Source organism: Archocentrus centrarchus, chromosome 18, assembly GCF_007364275.1.
Source record: "Archocentrus centrarchus isolate MPI-CPG fArcCen1 chromosome 18, fArcCen1, whole genome shotgun sequence".
Lineage (NCBI taxonomy): Eukaryota > Metazoa > Chordata > Actinopteri > Cichliformes > Cichlidae > Archocentrus > Archocentrus centrarchus.
Window position 1 is genome coordinate 8,217,241 of NC_044363.1, and position 21,741 is coordinate 8,238,981.

Genomic DNA, 21,741 nt, shown 5'->3' on the forward strand with positions numbered 1-21,741 from the left:
AGTTGGGACCTGTGTTAACAATGAGGACCTCCACGACGTGGCCAGTTCAGTGGTGTTGGAAACTATGCTAAAAGAAGAGGAGAGGGGGAAATGTGTTAAAGGCAGTGAGAGAGAAGGGAAGCTGTCTGTATGGACTCTAAATGTATGACTGGTAAAAGGAGAGAGTTGGTTTGCATGATGGACAGAAGGAAGTCAGATGATGTGTGTGTGCAGGAGACCAGGAGCAACGGAGTTGGATTCAAGCTGTTCTACTAATGTGTAGATGGGGAGAGAAATGCAGTAGGTGTAATCTTGATTTCAAGTAGTGCATTTAGCATTTGCACCCTTCAAATACAATTATTTATTCTGGCCTTAGAAACAGTGCAGTGTAGTTTTGGAGATTTTGGTTTCTTCAGGCTCTGGATAAAATAAAATAAACAGGCAGCACATCCTGTACATGAGATTGACAGTCAGGTGTAAAACTGTATCCCGCCCCGATGTGAGAATAAAATAAAATTAAATGTTTACCTACATTAGAGATTGTTTAACACCCAGTGCTAGTTCTGCTCTTCTGAAGTATTCATATTATAATTCTCGCACTGCTCGTAGCCATGTTTTAGCTACTGTTGAGTTTCTGCAAGATACAAATATGTTTTTTTTTGTTTTTTCAAAATTTTATTTTTATTTTCATCTTTTTACATTTCGCATTCTCTCTGCTTTCTCCAAAGCACTTTGTGAAAGTACTATATAAAGGTTTGTGTACCTTAACATGAAACAGATTGAACATGTCCCATATATGCTCTATAATATAGATGAGTACTATTAATTTCCAAGTATAGTTTTTTTTTTTCTGCCCTGAAATATGCCTATTTGTTAAAAAGAATACTTTAAAAACATAAATAATAATCAAATAAATAAGAAATAGATTTGACACATAAAAAATTAAATAAGAGCACAAAGTGCAACAAAATATTTCATAAGCAAAACATCTAAACCACAAAAAAAACCACATACCACATGTTTCTAAAAAACACTAGAATGAACAAATGAAATACTCGCTCTATATAGATAACTAAGTAATGCATTAATCAAGTCGATTCTAAGCTGACTTGGAAAGAAAAGCAAAATATAATTCAATTCAATTTTATTTATATACAACCAACAGTTGCCTCAAGGCTTTTTATATTAGTAAGGCCTTACAATAGATCCTGTAGTAATACAGAGAAAACTCAACAATCAGACAATCTCCTCTGAGCAAGCACAAAAACTCCCTTTTAACAGGAAGAAACCTCCAGCAGAACCAGGCTCAGGGAGGGGCAGTCATCTTAAGTATCCTAGGAACCACAAGTAAGCCAGCAGTCTGAGAGCGAAGTGCTCTGTTGGGGTGATATGGTACTATGAGGTCTTTAAGATAAGATGGGGCCTGATTATTCAAACTTTGTAATATGAATGACTGTTAAAATGTGGTGTTCATTCCTGTAACTGCATCAGAAAGCTTAAAACTTGGTTGTAACTTTCAAACTCACCACCAGATGGCAGTGAATCAGACACACTACTGATTTATTCAGGTGATGTCTAAAAATTTTTAGTGTGTTATTTAAATTTCTTCAGTTTTATTCTAAGCACCAAGAACTCTTTCATACACTATTTCATTCAGTTTCTTCTGCTTCTTTTACACACAGGAAACAAGAAGAAGAGCGAGGAGGACGGACCTGAACAGACCAGGAAAGAAACAATGACGGACTCTAAAAATGATAACCGTGAGTTTCATGTTGTGGTGGCAGAAGGAGAAAGTGAACCACTCATGGCAGGAAGAGAGAGAGAGTACAATCCACAAGATAAGAGAATAAATCCATCTGTTGTTGTTGACAAAGAGTCTTTGATAACAATAGAAAAAGAAACAGAGAAAGACGTGACAGGAAGAGAAGAAAGAAATGATGTGGAGAGCAGAGGAGAGCAGAGCAATAAAGATGAAAGAGAAACAGAAGATCACCAAGAGGAGCTAAAAGAGGGATTAAGAAGATCAGAAGAGGAGAAGATAAATCCATTTATTCTGACTGAAAAAGAGTCTCGGTCTACAGCAGGAAAGGAAACACATGAAGAACAGGAGATGAGAGGAAGAGGAATGAAAGCTGAGGGAGCTGAAGGTGAAAGAGAGAAAAAGTTGGAAGGAGGGAAAGATTATCCAGGACTTCAGTTTTTCCCACTTACAGAAGAACCCAAAGAGCAGCCAGTGTTAGTAAAAGAAGAAAAGTCCTTTAATTTGACTTCACATCTGAACACTGATCAGAAAACATGGAGAGAAAAAGAGAAACAAAAAGAGCAGCTGGTAGAAAGAAGACAGAGAGAGAGAGATGAGAGCAGGAAAACATCAGACACTGAGAAAAGAAGATCAGAGGAAGAGAGGAGTGGAGTAAATAAAACATATTCTATATTTAAGGCACAAAAGAAGATGCGAGAGCATCAGAGAGAAAAACTGCTGACAGAACGAAGAAAGAAAAACAGGAATTCATCAGTCAGCAGCAAAGTTACAGCAAATACAGATCTGAAAACACAAGAGAAAGAACCAGAGGAAAAATCTGAACAGAGCCGAGAAGAAATCAGAGAGCAGCCAGTGTTATTAGCAGGAGCAGAGTCCTTTAATTTTACTTTTCATATGAACACTGATCAGGAACCATGGAGAGAAAAAGAGAAACAACAGCCTGAGAAACAGAGAAGAGCTCAGAGTGAAGGAGGAGGTCAGAGAGAGATGATGAACATTAATGAAGGGGTCACATCTGATGGAACAAACAGGAAGGAGAGAGAAAAACTACAACTCAGACATGAAGGAGCGCTGCAGGAGGAGCAACAAGAGAACGTAGATCAAAAAGAGAACCGGAGGAACCTGTCAGTGTTACAGACAGAGGAGTCGACTGTCTGGAAGAACCACAGCAGGAGGAGCTGAGAGATGAAACACCTGATGCTGATCAACATAATATGCAGAGCAGAAAACATACGCAAGAAATAAAACTACATGAGGTCTGCAATCTGCCAGCAAAGAAACAGAAAATTGAGAAAGAAGGCCGAGCAAAGAAACATCAGAATGTCAGAAAGGTAAAAAAGTTTGTGAATAAACAAAATGATCATTTGGAGGTTGATGATGATGCAGCTCACAGTCAGTATGCTGCAATAACACAACAGAATGAAACCATGAAATGGACCAAAGAGCAGCAGATGCTGTCAGAGCAAAAAGAGACACAAGAATATCTGAGAGAACACAATGAGGATCAGATGGAGGTCAAAGAACATTCAGGACTTCAGTCAGTTATATATATATATATATATATATATATATATATATATATATATATATATATATATATATATATATATATATATATATATATATGTTTTGGCAGAGCTGGCAAAATATAGATAGACATTTTTACTTAAGTAGAAAAAGGCTGTTTCAAGGCTGCTGTTTTCACTACGTTGCAGCAGTGATGAAGTGGGCTGAGGCTGAGGTTAGCCAGAGTTTTGGGATTCATTCTAAAATGTTGACACTCCATTTATTCTGTGGACTTTCACATACCAAGTCAACACCTAAAACCAATACAGTTCACTCAGGTTATATTTATCTAACATTAAAATGTCTTTGAGTTGAAACATGTAAGTGTAACAAATATGCAAAAAAAGAAAAACAAGAAAGGAAGGAGACAAATACTGTTTCACAGCACTGTACCTCAGCTTCCAACAGCTCTGTGAGCTCTTCTAGTCATTTTTGACAGGATCTGTCACTAAGCAGGCACACAGAGCAAATATGTAGTATGTGTTTCTTTTATATGCACAGCACTGTGGAAATTCGACAAATCCACTCTCAGAGTGATGCTGAAAAACTGCTTCTAGCCTGGACTGTTGTAGTTCCTTATTATCATGCTGCTCTAAAGGCTTCAGTTAATCCAGAATGCTGCAGTGAGACAAGGACAGACAGCAGTAAAGCAGCAGATCAGGTGGCTGCTGTCTGTCTTCACGTGTCTCTCTGCACATCTCTGCTGTAGAGAATCTGTGTTCATGATACATGATATTGCATTGATGCACAATACTGGGGAAAATAAACACATTCAGAACACTGCAACAGCTGTAACAGGAGAAGCTCCACCACCACCATGGATTGGAGGCACTGACTGCCAGCAGGTAAATTATGTTAATGAAAGGTCTGATCTTAATGAGAGGTGGACCTGAAGCACCCCTGTGCCAGCGGCACCTGGCACCCTCACAGGATGTACTGCAGGTCTGTATTGTCTTTGCTGCAGAGAGGACACATATAGCTTATCCTGAATCACTGGGAGATAAGATGGGGCCTGATTTTTCAAGACCTTGTATGTGAGGAGAAGGATTTTCAATTCTATTCTAGATTTAACAGAGAGCCAATGAAGAGAAGCCAATATGGGAGAAATTTGCTCTCTCTTTCTAGTCCCTGTCAGTACTCTAGCTGCAGCATTTTGGATCAGCTGAAGGCTTTTCAGAGAGCTTTTAGTTCAGCCTGATAATAATGAATTACAGTAGTCCACCCTAGAAGTGGTTTGTTTCTTTTATATTTATATTCCTAGGATTTTGGATTTAGGGTTTCTTTAGTTCTGTTCATGGCTGCAGTTTAGATCATATTTCCCGTGTTCTCTGTCCCTTGTGTTTCTGTGAAAGGTAAGTTGCTGTGTTGGTGCATACAAGGCTGGCCTAAGTCTTCGGTCAGAAAGACTGCAGCAATCCACGAGTTTGGTTAATTGTCTTTACTAATGTCCCACAGGCACACTGAACATTGGATACACTGAATCACTTCCCACTTCCAATCTGATTTCCCTGCAGGGTGATAACAGGTATATGACTGGGGGTGTATGTGGGTGTGGTTTCCTGGAAGACAGAAACAACCAATTCTGTTATTAGCCCAGTTATGAATAACTGCTAAAAATACCAATCACATCACCTTCTGCTGGGTGAAGCACAGGCACTACCATACAATCTTCACAAGAGGTCTCTGTAGACCACAAATTGGCACCCACAGAACATGACTTAGAAAGTTGCCAATAACAAGGAACAACTGCAGCAAAACTAGCCGCAATTTTAAAGCAAAACAGTCCCTCTCTGTATTCTTAATATAGCCGGATGTAATCATCACCAGGGAGTCTGGCTGCAGTTAGTAAACCTGCACTTAAACAGGATGTAGCTAACATGCTATCAAAACTACAGTGAATACTAATGAACATATGATTAACATTTACAAATGGTTGTAACTGTTATCGTGCTACGTAACCTGAAAAAGAAATAACACTTAGAGTCACTGACCCAATCACCAGAAACTGTCTAATAACTGTGGTGCTCTGTCACCGCTTTATTAGGAACACTAACTCTGTGTGCTGGGTGCGTGACTATTGAAGTAAAAGTTCTTAGATCATGGTGTCCAGATTGTGCGATGACACATAAAACAGGGAGAGTTGCACAGTTTCTGTGTCTGCTGTTGTCTCTCTGTGTCCTGTCCCCATGGTTGTCTTGCTCCCTGTTTGGTTGTGCCAGCTTTCATCTGTATGTAGTCCTCGGTGTCTCCTGTGTTCAGTCAGTCCTTTCTCTGTAATTTATCTTGTGCCTCTTTGTTAAGTTTGTATGTCTTAGTTCTAGTCTCTGTTTTTCTGTCTTTATGTTTTGTATTAGGGTTTACTTCCCATATTCATTCATGTGTACTGTGTTATTGTATTTCCTCAGTGTGCCTTCCTCCCTGTGTTGTGTCAAGTCTGCATTTCTGTTTCCTGTTTTACTGTTCCAGTCTGTATGCTTTGTGTGCAGTTTTTAGTTTCTTCCCTGTCTGATTATTTAAATTCATTTCAAACGAATGTGTAAAATAATGCATAATAATATGTGTGTTTCACCTGATCGTCAAACATGATACTTAAGATTTTATAAAAATTAGTTTGTTTGTTTCATTTACAGATGGTCTTTTGTTTATTTGTTTTGTTTTTTCTTTTTAAGATTCAAAACTAAGATTTTAGTCCAGCGGTTCTACTTTCAGAGGCAGTTTGTGGGGTTTCACTCGGGTCCACCAGTTTGTCTTTATTAGAGGGTGAACAGGTAGTCATCCGTGTGGACATTTCATTCACCGTGGGGCCACAAATGTAGACCCAGCACCAAGTGCTCTTTGCTGTTGATGAGATTTAGAGAAAACCATTAACCATTTCTAAAGGTCACAGGTCAGCCATATTTTCATATTTAACTGAAAACCTGCAGCTTTACAAGTCTGTAATGAATGCAAAGTTTTATCAATAAAGGCAAAAATATTATAATGAATGTCTCAGCTTTATAGGTTTTAAATATTTCAGCACTGAGAAATTTTAATTAAAGAATGCAGATCATGTGAGGAAAATGAATCCATTATTCACAAATCTGGACTGGATGAGCTGGGAAATGACTGGAGCCTGAACTGGATGTGGATCTCATCCGGTCTGAACCAGTGATCCTGATCTGTTTGGATCCTCCCACGGCCCGGGACCAAGACAAAAACAACGAACTAAGGTCTAACTGGGATTTCAGTGCTTGTTAAAACATAAACATCTGCAGATGAATTCACTCCTCTGATGCTCTGACAGCCACTTTATGAAGGAGGAAATGAATGGGAGTGTCAGACAGGTGGTTCAGGTGCAGCGCGGGGGTGGGGGGTCACAGAGACAGGTAGGTTAACAGAGTCTGTTACCCCAGTAATTAGGGTTAACAAACTCAGAGTTTTTAGTTAAACCTGCTTTCTGGAACAGGGCTCAGGTCAGTCCACACTCCATACCAGTGGGTGGTGCACTATTTTGTTCTTCTGTCAATATAGCACAACGAATACCACACCTTTATTCCAAGTAACAGATTCAGAAGGAACCCAGGGAGAGCTTTCAGGAACAAACAGTAGGTATGAAAATGATTTTACAGATGTAAATTTCCTGAGACGTCGTTTCCCCTATAGTGGTCAAAAACTTAAATTGAAAGATACTTTTTTATTCGGTTCTCAGGAGGATACGACGGTCTTCTTCAGCTTTATTTAAAACAGGCGTGATCACATCTACTTCCTCACACGGTCGGCACCCAGGATTGATTGTAACGTGATGCATTTATTAAAATATGTATGAAACAGCTGTTTAAAAATGTGTGCAGTAAAAAAAAGAAGTAAAAACGTAAAAAAGTCCCACTTCGAGTTACCCTTCAGCTGTGACTATAGTTTAAATACTGCTGAACGCGAACCTGGAAATGTGGCAGTGAGTACCTCCCGAGTGCGGAATATTACAGTTTCCAGCACATTCAAACCACGGAAAACAACCCCGCATGGCGGTCACTGTACAAAAATATGACAAATGGAGCAACTGCTGCTAAAAATTAATGAAAATAACCTCTGTCCTGGGATCGCCTCGGTGTCCCCCTGGATGAGGTGGCCGGGGGGAGAGAGAGAGATGTGGGCTTCCCTGCTCAGGCCGCGGCTCCGGAAAAGCAGAAGACGGATGATTGTATTGTATTTTTTTTTTTTTTGGATCATTTTAGAGTTTAACTTTTATTGAGGTGGGTTTCAAAAATTGCAGAACAACGTGCGTCGTTCACAATGCGCCACTTTGCAGTTTATTTGGGGTTTTTTTTATGTTAACTTGCCATTTTTAATAATACGCAAACATCTTTTGGAGTCACGAGATTTCATATCATATTTAACACCAGTTTAGTAGCTAAAGTTGATGTTTAAAAAAAGTGTTTGAATAAATAAAGCCAGTTGTTGAGTCATTGTGAAAAAAAAGCATGGTGTCTTAAATGTATTTATATCCAATAATGAGGCTCTGATCAGATACCAAGGCTGTAGCTGTTGAGTGCCTCAGAAAAAAAAAAAAAAAAACATCTGTTACAGTAAAACTTACAGGAAGGCTTTACTCCCATAAATCCGATGCATTTGCATCTGCAATATAAAAAAACAATGTAAACATAAACAAATTTGAATGTGTTTATTTTAAACTGTCAGATTAAGCCCTTTTCTGTTGCTGCTTTGAATGCAAAGACTAGTTTGACAAAAACATATTTTTATGTTTGTGTTCTAAGTTTTACTTAATATTGAGTTAATTTGATTCAAGATTCAAGAAGTTTATTGTCATGTACACCGCAAAACACTGTGGTTATGCTGAGCAATGAAATTCTTACTTGCGACTGCTTTACAAACAATTGAAATAAGCAACTAAGTTAAAATAAAATTTAAGAACTAGTATATTAGGAAAGTAAAAGTAGAAAATAAAAATAAATAAATAATATTTGATAAATATAAACGATAGAGGAGCAATGGTTGCCAAAGTGCCCCCGGGCCCCAGGTGTGCTGTAACGGTACCACAGTGGCACTAACACTGTAAAGTGTTAGTGCCACATTGCATGTGTGAAACGTGCACGTGTTTCCCCCCATTCAATGAAATGGTAGCTTATAAGTCTAACCCATCTTATTTAGCAATTTATAGCCAACCGCTTGTGTTGTTTATGTTTTTTTAATCATATTTTCAAGGAAATATTCACTTTCTCTTGTATGATGAGAGTGAGGAAAACGTCACAGGTCGGCGCTATCTGACAACTGAGGGGGAGGGACTTTGGGAACCACTGATCTAGAAAATTTGTAGAACTCATCTTGGAAAAGCACTCATGTTTGTGCACAGACAAAACTTCCTTGATCTCCATTTATTAATGTCAGACAGCCCGTTTAAAAGCTTGAAGATTGACCTGAACAATACAATGAACGCATGAAACATGAAAGTGTATGAGGTTAACTCAGTAAATAAATATTTGTCTTTTTCTTCAGTATAGTAGGATTACACGGGTCACTCACAAGAGCTGTCAAGCATGGTTGACACAGGTAACCTCATCGCCACTCCTCCTGGTGGCAGTAAGTGTAAAGGTGAGTCATTCTAAACAAACTGCACTGAGTCATCTAAATATTTGTCTGGTGACTCAAAGTACCTGCAGAGTTTAGCAGAAAGATGTTGCAGACTTGTTATGAATATGTTAACAACTAACAAATTAGGCTACAATTTAACTGTAGTGGTGGGTCAAACGTACTAAAATATGACTATTACTGGCATTGCTGTTTGATTTTGATTTCAAAGGCCCATTATCTCCAGCAGTTGACATAAATAAACTGTCACTGATTATAAAATGGCATGGTGGGTGTCAGAGCCAGCCCAAGCCTTGAAGGGGCCCTAAGCAAGATTTTATTTGCGGCCCCTTTCGTACCATTTCATTGTCCCCTGAACTTAATCATCAGGAGAGTTAAAGTTGATTATTCTTTTTTTTTTAGGATGTATTACTGTTTCAGCCTTTTCAATTCAATTCCATTTTATTTATACAGCACCAACTCACAACAAACAGTCGCCTCAAGGCACTTTGTACTGTAAGGTAAAGACCCCACAATAATTACAGCGAAAACCCAACAGTCATCCTAATCTTAAAAATAGAGAGGGTGTCTGTCTCCTGAATCCAAGCTGGGAGCTGGTTCCACAGAAGAGGGGCCTGAAAGCTGAAGGCTCTGCCTCCCATTCTACTCTTAAGTATCCTAGGAACCACAAGTAAGCCAGCAGTCTGAGAGTGAAGTGCTCTGTTGGGGTGATATGGAACTATGAACCAGTGAAGAGAAGCCAATATGGGAGAAATCTGCTCTCTCTTTCTAGTCCCTGTCAGTACTCTAGCTGCAGCATTTTGGATCAGCTGAAGGCTTTTCAGGGAGCTTTTAGGACAGTCTGATAATAATGAATTACAATAGTCCAGCCTAGAAGTAATAAATGCATGAATTAGCTTTTTAGCATCAGTCTGAGACAGAAATATTAGTGTAGCCTACTCATTAAATTAGTGCTGTTACAAATGTACAAATCTGGACAGTTAGAAACAGTTGGGTTCCAAGTGTTGCTTACCTTTTACCATTTATTGGAAATAACAACTAAGAGACTCAAAATATTAAATCTCTAATGAAACTCCAATAAAACCTGTATGTCTGCAGAGGGAGACTTACCAAGGTTATTATACTTAAATTAAACTAAAAACTAGACGTCAAAGAACCTTTTAGTTAACTGAAAGGAAGTGTGGGGAATCCTCTGACATATACACATTATGCAACATGCGGTCGATCAAAACTAATACAAAGTGACTCCGGCTCTCTCAGGCAGAGCCTCTGTCCACATGAAATCATTTTGTCAAATTTGTTTTCAGTGTAGCATTGCATGTAGGACTTCAGGTGGTGTCCATTTTTTCTATATTATGCCATGCATGTCCAAAGGTGTTATGCTAATATTTATATTGCTTTTCCATTAAGCTAATTTGCATGCTTTCATGAGAGTTTGAGCTCTGCATTCCATGTCTGAAGAGGGATTTCCTGTAGGTCTGGCTTAAAAGAGTTAACTTCATTGCAGCACAGTTGTGTTGTTCACCATCAGAGCTGCAGGGCTGAGAACACTGCAGTTTTTCACCTTTATTTTTGGGATTTCTAACAACAGTGTTGTATCTTTGGCAGAAAAATGTGAGATTTTCTCCTGTTGCAAAATTAGTGAAACAGCATGTGAAACAAGAGGTGTGAAATTTAAAAAATAACCCACAATGTCTCTGATTGCGCTTCTTTTTCTGCTTTTTTACCAGGCACCCAAGTACTGGATCAAGCCTTGCAGAAAAATATGGTGTAGGTCACATGTGCCCTTCATGTTCTTGGAATAGGGCTGAAGTCATACAGCCTGCGTTTTTATTTATAGTAAAGATCAAGTTGGGTCAGGTAGTCCCAAAGTAGGGGTAGTTTGCAAAGGGTTTTTAACCCCTTTAGAATAGAATGGAATAGAACTTTATTGTCATTATACATACAACGAAATTAATCATCATACATACAATGGAATTTGTTCAGAACAACCATCCAAGAGTAGGACAGACAAGACTAACATAGGGGAGATGGGTGTCTGCAGCCGCAGCCACTATGGGCGCCGCCAGCACAAATCAGTCTCCAGAAAAAGCAAACAAACACACAACATTGGGTAGTTAGGTTAAAAAAAAGTCATCTGGTATGGTTCTCAAGATGACCACCGTACCAGAGTCCAAAAAAACACCTTAGCAAAGCATATTTGCACATTTAAAGCCAGGATAGCAATATGGTGGGGTAGGGAGGGCGGGAGGGGATGCAGACGGAGACGAGAGGGTGGGGGCATTGTGGAGCCAGATGCCAGCTCCTAGCCAAAACAGTCCGCTGATAGTAATGGAAGTTCATCAGCGGCTGTGGTACACCAGATCCAGCTCACACAAATCACAGAGAGGGCTGAGGGGAAGAGCGTCCATCACACATTGTCACGGAGAGACAATGTGTGAGGCCGGCTATGGGAGTCGAGTTCCTGATAATGCAGATGTTGTTTTGGAATGGGCTGCTTGTTTTTTTTGCTTTTGTTTTTTTAATATTGTACTTATAGGTGCTTCTATTACAACACCTTTCTTAGTTATAGGATTTGTAATATTTTGATTTGTTGAGCGAGTGGATATCTGTACAGAAGTTAAGGAAGGAATGGTGTGTGTGTATGTGTGCATGTATTTGTCACTACACCCGTGTATAGGTGCATGATGATTCTTTATTTCCTTTTTTCATTTCTCTCCAATTTTCATTGGATTTTTTGATTTGCCCTCCTCCTTACTCATCTATTTATTTGTTTCATTATTCATAAAATAAAGAATTCCAGGCATTTTGTTTTCCTTGCACAAACACCTCCAATGGATCTATGGATGGATGGATGGATGGATGGATGGAAAGACAGAACAAAATTATTATCAATCAATAAATTATTATCAATAAATTTGCTAACAGCTTATGCAGATTCAGAAAAACTGACTTCAGCAAACTGATCCAATTTGAAAACAACCAAACTGGTCTTAAATCTTAAGTTACATCCAAAGCTGATTCCTCTTATCATACCCAGCATGTATACAAAACAAGAACATGACAAGATATTATAAATCACATGGAAAGACTTTACACAATGATTGGTGCACAAACCCACCTTATCCCATCACTGTGCTATTTGTTTTTCCTATGTGTACCTGCCATATTATCACCTTTCATTTATTTTCTTCCACTTATCCTTTTCAGGGTCACATGGTGTCATAGGGCAAGAGGCAGGGTACACCTTGGACAGGATGCCAGTCTGTCACAGGGCTAACACAGAGACACAAAACCATTGATGCCTATGGACAATTTAGAAGCACCAATTAATCTCACGCCACTAACTGCATTTTTTTTTTTTGGACTGTGGGAGAAAACCCACAGAAAACATGCAAACTGCACAGAGAAAGGCACCAGGCAGGTGTGTCACCCATGTCACCCAATACCACACAGCAGCCAAAATTCAACACTATCGTGTTGTTTGTTGTGCTCTTTGTTTAGTAGTGAATTCTAATTTTGACTTTATAATCCCTAATGAAATAACATCATTTGTAAAACTAATACAACCCTTAAAACGTAATATTACATACTTATTTTCTCAAATTTTGCTCATAATCAGAAAACAAAATAGATGAAAATGTAAAACCTCCTCATTGCAGTTTAATGACCTGCTTGTGTAACATAGCATCGCCCCATGAAAAGGGTGATTTTAAATTACAAAATCATAATTTGACAACGTTGGGTATCTTAATCTATAATGATGCAATTGGTTGTTTTGCATTTTACGCTAGTGATTTCCTACTATGATACATTTCTTGAAACCTTGTGCTCTTTTTTCATAGCTGCAAGCACAGAACATTACTGCAAAAGAAAAAAAACAAAAGCAAAAATGCAAACTATTACCATAAAGACGTCACAGAGATACTTCATTGCACAATAGCTCAAAACTTGTAAAGCACATTGTTGGGGACATATAAACATCTTTCAAGCCTCAAGTCACAAAATTCTTAAAGAGTTACAAAAATATGAAGTTAAACAGAAATGCACCCCCCCCACACACACACACACACACACACACACACACACACATACACACATTTCTTCCTTTATATTTGCAGGAAAGATTCACCTACCCATCCAGTACCCCCACAAACAGACCATGGGAGACGGGAGCCCGGCGCAGGCCGGGGAGTAAGGTGTGCAGCCAGTGATGATCCTTCCACAGGATCACAGATGGAAATCTCTTGATGACTTTAACTTATTTGACATTTTTTCTACACCTCACCTTCAGCTGTGTTTACAATCTGTTTGCTACCAACAAAAGCCGGCTCTTCAGTGTAGTGCTGTTACATATTGGGATCTTGCATTCTGATTGGTCCCAGGGACATGTAGGCATTTATGGGCAATAGGAAGTGGCATTTAGAGGCTTTTGATAATTCAGAGTAGTCAGATATGGGTATTTAATGGGTTATGATGTACTGCTTTTGTTGGGCACAGGACATCTTTGCAAAAGAGACTATTATGAAGAGTTTGGCTTCCTGGTTAAAAAAAAATTTAAGTAATTGATAAAATGTAGTAGGCTACACATCCTGAGGTGAATTTAACCAACATTCACAAAATAAATGCAAAGCGGTGTTTATTCTTGGTAATGCAAGCCAAAGAGTAGCTTTTCTCAGTAACTAAGTCTACTGTAACTTTCGTCTTGACGAAAGTGTTAATTAATTTCGCAAGAAAATCAATTTATACTTTCGAAAATGCTTTCGTCTTGATGAATCGTCATGGTTTTTATCCTTTTAGGTCGTTTTAATTTAGTAATCGTCTCGTTTTCGTCATGAAAAAAAGGGTCGTTGACGAAAACAATCACGAAAATATTTCGTCAACAAAATTAACACTGGCCATGACCCAAAAGAGGCCAAGAGCACAACCTGATCCTACCCAGGCAGCACAGGCACCCAGAAAGAGGAGCCAAAGAATCACACAAGCTGAGGGACAGCGAACAGACACGAAGCCCAGGAAGGACACAGCCACCACAACCTGGGTGCCCAGGCACAGCCCCAGCAGCACAGGACGACAAGACGAACAGGATGCCCACCCTACAGTTTGGTGAGTAACTCTTAGCATACTAATGCCTGTCGTAGCGGCATGATGCTTCACTGATCAGCAAACACCTTAATTAGAAATACTAAGAAATCAAATACTGGTTATACAAATATGGGTGGAAAAGTTTTCTGAGGAGGAGTTAGATAGGGCCCTCAGAATCAACAGAGTTGAATCAACACAGAAACCGTGTTCACATGCAACATTTGTCTAGTGACACCAAGTATAAGTAGAGCTAATCTTTTCTAAGTTTAACATTGCATGGTACTATGTATGCGAGGTCTCTTATTTTTTGGACTGGCCACAAACACATTGTCTCATATTAACATACAGAGAGGACTGCAAAATACTCACTGACAATTAGTTTTTGTACAAATGTGCACTTTTATCAGGATGATTTTCTCAGAAGTCGGTAGCATTACGTACAGGTACAGGTTATAAAATTAGAATATCATGAAAAAGTTGATTTATTTCAGTAATTCCATTCAAAATGTGAAACTTCTATATTGTATTCATTCATTACACATAGACTGATATATTTCAAATGTTTGTTTCTTTTAGTTTTGATGATTATAACTGACAACTAATGAAAACCCCAAATTCAGTATTGCAGAAAATTAGAATTAGCGCCTTCATTGGAATGCTGTCAAAGTTCTGCTGGAGGTGGGAGTCATAGCAGACTCAAAGTCTACGACCACTGCATGCACTCCTTCCTCACCAGAGAGGTGATGATCCATACCCCAATAGCCAGCCTTGATAGCCAGGGAATGGTCCTCCCGGGCCTCTACCATTGGCCAACATACATTGCACCTGACCCCTACAACGCCTCCAGTAGGTGGTGGGCCTACAGGACAGCAGGCCCATTATGCCTGTTCAGTATACACCTAGCCACTAGACACTCTTCCTCCAGCACCCTCCCCAGGCTTGGCTCCAAGCTGGGGCTTCAATAACACTATCCTGGACAGGGTAAACCCTTCTTTAAGGATTTCTCTGCTTTAACCCCTTGTCTAGTGTATCATAATTGATATGTACTGTTTTAGGGAGTTTTTGAGACTTGTACATAATGAGTGTGATTTTTTCCCCCTGAAAAACCTAAGTAAATTGCACAATACATTTTTAAGCAATTAAGTGACAAATGTGACAAATCAAAAATTAATATACAAATTAATATTTAAGTATTTTATAACATTTCTGAGAAGGTTTACAAATTTTTTTTTTTTTAATTTTTTGGCAATTATTTCATAATTCATCATCTTCATCTGGCCCCTCACCCAGGACAATTTACCTTGGGAGACCCTACCAGGGGGCAAAAGCTGAACAACATAGCCCCAGGGATCACTGGGACAAACAAACCCCTCCACCACAATAAGGTGGTGATTCAAAGAGGGGGATATTCTTTTATTTAATATTAATTTTTTTATTTGACGATTGTCATATGCTTGCATCCACTTTAAAAGACTGCAACCACCATCCACTTTTTAAGTACGTTATCCTTTTTTAAAGAAAACATTTGTAATGAGTATCAGTTTGAATGCTTACTTTCCTTTGCTCCTGATTATTAACATTTGGACAACTAAAAAAGTTAAAATTACATTTTCTGTTGGCATAAGGTCAAATTTAAGGACATCAATGATGACTTAAACATCACAGAATTAAACAGTACAGCCTCTTGGTGGATGACATAGCTGTGTCAGATGCTGTCTCATACTCAGACGTGAATGTATTGCATTGTTTTACAGAGTAAACATTGACATTATAAAGTTTACTTTTCTTGTACTGAGAAATGTCAGATGATCGTCAGGCAGTTTGCTGGAACAGGATGAGGGTGTTGCACCAGTAAAATTCCTGGAATATTTTTTTTCCAGGCTAAATTTATGTTTGCATTTCTTTCTTTTTGTTTTCTTTTTTGTGGTGTCAGTGTGTATGATCTCTTTGCATATGTGTATATAAAACCAGCTGCCTTCAGCTCTTCTGTGTCAAGAATTGAAGACAACTGACAATCAGAAGGACAAAAGGAAGGTAATATTGCAACAGGTTTCTTTTTTAAAATAATAAATTAATACTCTAAGTACTCGGTTGTAAACTCACTGCAAATGTAACATGTCTTTATCAAAGGTTAACCTTACATTTGACATCTCAACCATGAAGATGCTGACTGTGTCGGTGCTTGTGTGCTCTGTGATGGTTCTCATCCACGCTGTTTGTGAGTGTTTAATGGCAGCTGTGAAAAGAGGAAGCATTTTAGCAATGTTTGTATGAGTTTTACTGTAGTGCTAGTTATAAAGACTTTGTAGGTGTTTGTAAATTTTACTTAAAAAACATGTAATTAGAGAATATTACATCATTAAATGTCCTATCAAGCTCGTGCATCTCCAAAGTGTTAAAGGTTCATGAACACTTCATGAACACACTGATTTTATGAGACAGTATAAAATTCCCCTTTTCTTAGCATGAATGAGAACCAATCTGCAATAAATTCATATATTTTAGCCTGTAACATGGCAACTGAAATCATACTTTTTAAAAGCCATGCTGATTAGCTGAATTTACTTTAAATTCTAATTCATTAATTTTATTCTACTATTTTAATTATATCACATTTCAGTATGTTTTTCTTCAACATACTTGCAAATGACTGTCTCACCTTGTATTCCTTTTTTTTAATGCTGTGACTAACACTGTGTCAAATAAAATGCATTCTGTGACAATACCACAAGGGCAGATTAAAAAAAGGTGTGGTTCAAACTGTCTTTGCAGCTCTTCCAGGTGATAAACAATTGGAAGAGGAAACTACTCAACCAGAGGAAGCTACCACTCCAGGGGAATCTACAAATGATGATTTTATATTTGACGAATTTCTTCACTTTGAGAAAACTACTCTACCAGAGGAAACTACCACTCCAGGGGAATCTACAAATGATGATTTTATATTTGACGAATTTCTTCACTTTGAGAAAACTACTCTACCAGAGGAAACTACCACTCCAGGGAAATTTACAGATGGAGATTTTATGTTAGACGAATTTGATCAGTCAGAGGAAAATGATCAGTCAGATGAAAATGAGCAGTCAGATGAAAATGAGCAGTCAGACGAAAATGAGCAGTCAGACGAAAATGATGAGCCAGAGGAAACTGATGAGCCACAGGAGGATAATGTTTGATGGTAAGCCTACTAACTTTTTAAAAAGATAAAGTTAGTTTAAAAGTTTGTTTGATTCAAGTCAGTTTGGACCATCTATTTAAGTTATAACAAACAAATTATTAACCCAGTAAGTGTTTTAGGAACATACACTAAAGTGGATTTTGCATTACTTTGAATGGCATTTCCATTGTGCAGATGATGAATTTGCATCATTAGATAAAAGTATTTATTTTAAAAATAAAATAGTCCCAAATTTTCTAAAATTGTCTAAATTTATCATTCAAAGAAACAACTGGTTTAATAATATGTCCCAAATTGAACATGATTTAATAAATCCTTAGCCAAAGTAGCCTCGAGCAGACAATCATGTAATACCAATTTATACCACCAGATGGTGTAGTGGGTGAGTGTAGCATCTAATCTGCTCTGAGTCCTTCACGAGATGCAGAGGCGTAACACCACATATTCTGGTGAATGGGGCAGTAAAATGCCTAGAAGGTCATCCTAATCAGCACCAGCTCTCAGAAAGAAAACCATGCTTGGATGCAAAGAAATTATAAAAAGAAGAGCAAACACAAGTAAAGATTCCCATAACTTTCTCTACTGGAGGCTGTAGAGTAGAGCAATAACCGATGATGCAACTGTGAGTGGCAGTGCCAGATAAGTTGTTAAAGCAGTGGCAGCAACAGGCAGATTTTGAAGGTATCCACTCATTAAGACACTAATTGTGTAGAACAAATACATTTAAATGGACTAGTTCTTATATAGCGCTTTTCTACTCTAATTGAGCACTCAAAGCGCTTATACAACATATTTGCATTCACCCATTCATATAAGCACTTCCATATGTAACTAAGCTAAGTACTCATATCTAACCTTCACACACATTCACACTCCACACGCTTGCGTCAGAGAGCAACTTGGGGTTCAGTATCTTGCCCAAGGATACTTTGGCATGCAGCCTGGAATCAAACCACCAACCATCCAATTAGTAGGTGACCTGCTCTACCAACTGAGCCACCATGGTATATAACTTTTAACTTATAACTTGTAATTAATCTAAGCAGTAATCCACATTGTGATGAAAACCCATTTTCTTTTAGGGAGGGGGAAAAACAACAACAACAAAAAAAAACTGCCTCTGTTGTTTCTTTGGAAGTCTCTGAGCACTTGTGACTTTCTGTGATAGCTGAGATAGGCTCCAACACGAGTACCTGAACACTGCTGCAGACCATCCACTATGACAGCATCATTTCCCAACAGCTTCAGTCTACTTCAGCAGGAAAATGTGTCCCATCACACAATTTAAAAAAAAAAACTGCTCAGGAAGGAACAAAATAAAATAAAGTGGTTCTGTAAGCAGAGGCTATATGTGTATAACACAATAGGTAAGAGAGGTTAAAAACTGGGGTCTTATCGGCTACGTTCACACTGCAGCCTGAAGTGACCTAATTCCGATTTTTTTGCCATCATGCGACCTGTATCGGATCTTTTCATGACAGTCTGAACAACAAAAATACGATTTTTTTCAAATGCGACCCAGGCCACTTGGATATGTGGTCCTAAATCCGATACATATCCGATCTTTTCAAATGCGACCTGTGTCTGTACGGCCAGGTCGCATTTATCTGACCTGCACGTCATTGATACTCGACAAATGTCACTATTCTGCAGACTCGGGAAGGAAAATGTGTGGCTTCTGCAAACACTGAGTGCGCTCGCTACGTGTTACGTTATCGTGTCCTCTACTGCGCGTGTGGGACACTTTTAGGTTCGTCTGCGGATCACATCTAAGTCGCATATATTTGGAAATGTGAACGACCACGCAAAAAAAAATCGGATTTCACAAAAATTCGGAATTGAGTCCCTTCAGGCTGCAGTGTGAATGTAGCCTTTGTCCCATATTCAACATCAAGATAAAGATCATACCAGCCACAGACCCCTGACAATCTGAAATACTGTTGATACCAGCAATGGGTGATACAGCAATTAATTAATGTCAGTGGACAAATACTATATTTACTTTTTTTTTTTAATACATGAGCAATTATACTACGACTTTCCAGTTAAACACTGTCACCTCATGTTGGAAACTTGTTACATTTTGCTAATTTGATTACAGAGGACTGTTTGAGTATCACTGACTGAGACTGATTCCTGTGGTTTTGTTTGTTGCAGAAGGAATGAGAGGATTCTGGGATGACTAATGCAGTCCTGTACCTCATCAATAAAAACACTCATCTCTCTGCCATTGTGTCATTCTCTGTAATTCATTCTCATGCTGTAACATAAGGTATCAGGCATCACATTCAATGAACTGTAGATGGATTTTCTCTTTTGAAAGTCTGTAAAATTAAAATGATTTTTCTTTCTGTCTGTCTTTACTTTGTAGAGTGAACTGTAATTCCTCTTCTTATGCAAATGAAAACACTCGAGCATTGAAAGAAACGTGCAGTCTTTGATTGTGTTACAGCTACACTTCTCTTATATTCATAACACAACATACAGTGAGTCATAGTTTAGTTTAAGCCGATATTAATCTGAAACATTTTCTTTGAGCAGCGCTTGTGAAAGTGACTGAAGAGGAAAAACAGCAGGACAGACTTAAGTCAAATAATTCTAGCTGTATTATAATTCAGTATTACTCTTGAGATCCAAAATTGTGGTGCATTTTGCCAAGCAAAAGTTTTTTATTCAGAGAATATGACAAATCATACTCCATACAGTGTGTGAGGCATGATTCCACCTACAATTGTAGACAACACTATCAGCAAATATTTGAAAAACATCATAACTAATGTAAATTCTTGATCATAATTTAATGTAAATGTTGTAATAGTGATAAAGGATTGTCCAGCTATACTTCTTACCATAGTAATTCCAATCCAGTATTCTCAGTGGTTTATATTTATTATGATTTTTGCATTTCTTACTCCTGGTTCTTAATTAGCTATTTGCTTTTTAATTGATGTAATATAATAAAGTCACTCATATGCACCCCATTAAGATCTACTGAAACCGGATAGTTATTTGTTCTAGAACTTGTACTTCCGGGCGATTTGTCCCACCTAAAGATTCTGCTGCCAGGAAGATGAGGGGTAGCACTGGTGGCTACCAGTATTATGTTTTTTCATATTTTAACCAGCCAAGATGTATTTGTCCCAAATTACAGACCCTGATGGTAACAAAGACTAGTAAATATTTCAGGCTTTAATCTTTAATAGTTTAGAGATATTTTTATTGAAGCATTGTCACCTATTTTACAAAAAAATATACAAAAAAATGTCCTAATTGGCCAGTTTTCAAAAAAATATATAAATATATAAAAGCATTTAATATATTAAGCTAAAATTTCACAGCAATCTAAGATAAGATAAGATAAGATAGATAGATAAGATAGTGTTTATTTGTCACATGCACAGTTATACACAGTACAATGCACAGTGAAATGTATTTTGTACCTGCAACCTTATATACACACACATATAAATAAGAAGAATAAAAATAAAAAAAAGTAATTCACACTATACACTATACTCTATATACTATACACTATACACACTTTTATAAGTTATAATATTTACATTGTGCAATAATGGTCCAGTTAGGGCTCAGAGTTGAGCAGACGGATGGCTTGTGGGTAAAAACTCTTCTTCAACCTTTCAGTCTTAGTCCTCAGGCAGCGGTAACGCCGGCCTGATGGGAGCAGGGAGAAGAGAGAGTGTCCAGGGTGGCTGGGCTGTTTTAGGATCTTCATGGCCCTCAGCCTGCACTGCTTGGTGTAAATGTCCTGCAGGTTGGGGAGGGTGGTTCTGATGGTCCGTTCAGCTGAACGAACCACCCTTTTTAGGGCCATGAAGTCCTGCTTGGTGCAGTTTCCCATCCAGGTGGTGATGCTCCCACGCATGATGCTCTCGATGGTGCAGGTGTAAAAGTTCCTGAGCACCTTGAGTGGGAGCTTGAAGTCTCTCAGCCACCTGAGGAGGTAGAGACGCTGTCTGGCCTTCTTCACAGTGATGTTTATGTGATGAGTCCAGGACAGGTCCTGTGAGATGGTCACTCCCAGGTATTTGAAGGTGTCCACTCTTTCCACCTCAGCACCACTGATGACAAGTGGATGGTAGTCCCTCTGCTGCTTCCTGCTGAAGTCCACGATCAGTTCCTTCGTTTTGCTGACGTTGAGCAGCAGGTGGTTCTCCTGGCACCAGTTCTCCAGGCGGGAGACCTCTCTCCTGTAGGCTGTCTCCTCATTGTGAGAGATTAGTCCCACAACAGCAGTGTCGTCAGCAAACTTGATGATGACGTTGGACTCTGACGTGGCCTCGCAGTCATGGGTGTACAGTGAGTACAGCAGAGGGCTGAGCACACAGCCTTGGGGGGATCCAGTGTTGAGGGTGAGGGAGGATGAGGTGAGGTGACCCACTCGTACCACCTGTGGTCTGCTGGTCAGGAAGCTGTGAACCCACCTGCACAGGGATGGGCCCAGGCCCAGGTCCAGCAGCTTAGAGACCAGCCTGGAGGGAACTATGGTGTTGAATGCTGAGCTGTAATCTACAAACAGCACTCTCACATAGTTCCCCTTACCAGTGTCTATGTGTGAAAGGGTCTT

At 38.8% G+C, this 21,741-nt stretch overlaps 2 long non-coding RNA genes across 3 annotated transcripts; both read left to right on the forward strand.

The window, feature by feature from the left end:
- The first annotated feature begins 6,831 nt into the window (after positions 1-6,831).
- Positions 6,832-11,119, forward strand: LOC115797109 (uncharacterized). The gene is made up of 3 exons (XR_004021382.1): positions 6,832-6,895; positions 8,798-8,893; positions 10,621-11,119. It is a non-coding gene; the product is annotated as an uncharacterized LOC115797109 (long non-coding RNA).
- A 4,778-nt stretch (positions 11,120-15,897) lies between these two features.
- LOC115797106 (uncharacterized) lies at positions 15,898-19,563 on the forward strand. 2 transcript variants are annotated; one of them, XR_004021378.1, is made up of 4 exons: positions 15,898-16,009; positions 16,106-16,193; positions 16,748-17,153; positions 19,314-19,563. It is a non-coding gene; the product is annotated as an uncharacterized LOC115797106 (long non-coding RNA). The 2 variants fall into 2 exon arrangements; XR_004021377.1 differs by having other exon boundaries at positions 15,901-16,009; positions 19,311-19,562.
- The last annotated feature ends 2,178 nt before the right edge of the window (positions 19,564-21,741 follow it).